The sequence below is a fragment of the Nothobranchius furzeri genome, chromosome 6 (genome assembly GCF_043380555.1).
Source record: "Nothobranchius furzeri strain GRZ-AD chromosome 6, NfurGRZ-RIMD1, whole genome shotgun sequence".
Classification (NCBI taxonomy): domain Eukaryota; kingdom Metazoa; phylum Chordata; class Actinopteri; order Cyprinodontiformes; family Nothobranchiidae; genus Nothobranchius; species Nothobranchius furzeri.
This window is the reverse complement of record NC_091746.1, coordinates 28,180,425-28,182,408: the sequence shown is the minus strand read 5'-3', so window position 1 is coordinate 28,182,408 and position 1,984 is coordinate 28,180,425.

Genomic DNA, 1,984 nt, shown 5'->3' with positions numbered 1-1,984 from the left:
TTCCTAGTGAGAGCAAACCGAAGACTAGCGAGTGAACCAAGTTGTACCAAAAGTGAACGAAACGAGGAGAAGGGAATAGCATAAACTGTTCCCAGTCTACACTACTCTGGACCTTCTCCCTGGCTGAAAGCAGGAGAGCAGCTTTTAACAGCTGCTCCCTGATTACTGGTTCCAAACAGCTGGGCACCGGGAGACAGGCAAGGCAAAGGCCACTGAGGCCATCTTGTGGCCGAAAAGGGCCACGACACGTCACAATAATATTGGTGGTTTCATAACATACAACCATAAAAATCTGGTCTAAAATACATGGGAGCGGGTCTAAGGGTGTTTCTCAATGTCAAGGCGCCTAGCCTTGCGAGGCCAGGTGCCTTGCTTACGAGGACACTGTCCTTCCGTGGTCAAAGAAAACAGTTAAATGGAACAGACTTGCATCACGTGACCGCGGCTTCCACGGTGGTCACGTAACGTCACGTGACATGGGAGATAATGTTATATTTTATTCACATTAGTGTGAATATAAATATATATATGAGCCTTTTACTTTTTAAACTGTGTTTATGTTTATTAAATTAAATATATGAGTGAGTTACTACCCGCTAGCCACCGAAGCTGAAACTACTAAGCAACTAACCAACCATAGATAACTTCTTTGTATCTAAAAACAACATTTTAAATTAGTTGTCTTACATTTAAACTTGAAATTTGCCCCTGAAGTAGCTGCCGGCTTCTAATCCGCCATCCTTTTGATAATACCGCGGTGTATTGTGGGTAATTTTTGACCAAGGCTAGGCTACAAGACACCTCCCGTGTATCCTTGCTCAGCTAGCTAAACGGCTAACAAACGGAGAAGAGACGCCTCGGTAGAACATGAACATTAGAACACGTTTTGGCGGTTCCTGATGACATATCTCCTAGGCAACCGGAGCGGGGCCAAGGCATCAAGGCAAGGTTCCTTGGCACTGAGAAACACCCTAAGGGTAACCTCTTCATGGACTCACCCATCTTGACTCACGACAGGGAAGGCTGTTGTTGGTTTAGCATACAGGAAACAGCAGAGAACATCTCAGCTAGTAGAAGCTAACTATTAGCATTAGCAACTCAACAACACAGCAGAACTCCTTCAACTTTGTTTTATATGTGGAGATAAACATCAAAGTTTGAGTCAACGATAGTCGTGTTGCTGTTAGCCAATAGAGGCGAGAATTCCAAATATCAGGAAATAAATCTCTAAGAGCCGGCTCTTTGAAGTGAATGACAGGAGCTGGCTCGTCATTGGGAGCCCTCCCCTCCCCTCCCCCCTTGCTTTGGTGAAAGCCACAGGCGATTGGTCAACATGTGTAACTGCGTGTCCAGACTGTCCACACACAGAGCAGTAGGGGCGGGGAAGAGGGAGGATCAGACTCAGACACACAGCAGAGCACATGCGGATGGAGGGAGACGAGAGGGAATGAGGAGGAGGAAAAAGGCGAGCGAGAAAGGGGAGAGTGCAACGAAGACGGTGAGAAAATGAGCGCCAACAGTCGGAAAGTAGAGATTTCTAAAAGTGTTCAGTTATTAAATCCATAGAAATGATAAATATTTGATATATTGCATTTTTTTACATTAGTAAATCATTTTACATAGTTTTGCATTATTTTGGTTATAAATGTACTCCACGCAACTGAAAATTTGAGGAGCCACTTGGGAGCCGAAAGAGCCAGCTCTTTTTGGTGAGCCGGGCCAAAAGAACCGGTGTCGGTACAAAATCGGCTCGTGGTCCGTCGACTGCCAATGACGTCTAAGTAGTTGATTGGCTGAACATGAACCTTACGTAATGACGTAATCACGTTACGTTGTTATTACGTTACGTTGGTCCAGGCAAATTTTTCTGTTGGAAAGATGGACAACTTTTACAAAGAAATCCATCATTACCTCTTTGAAAATACAGTTTTAGCATAGAGCTGCATTAGGGCTGAACGATTAACTGCATGTGCAATTAAATTGC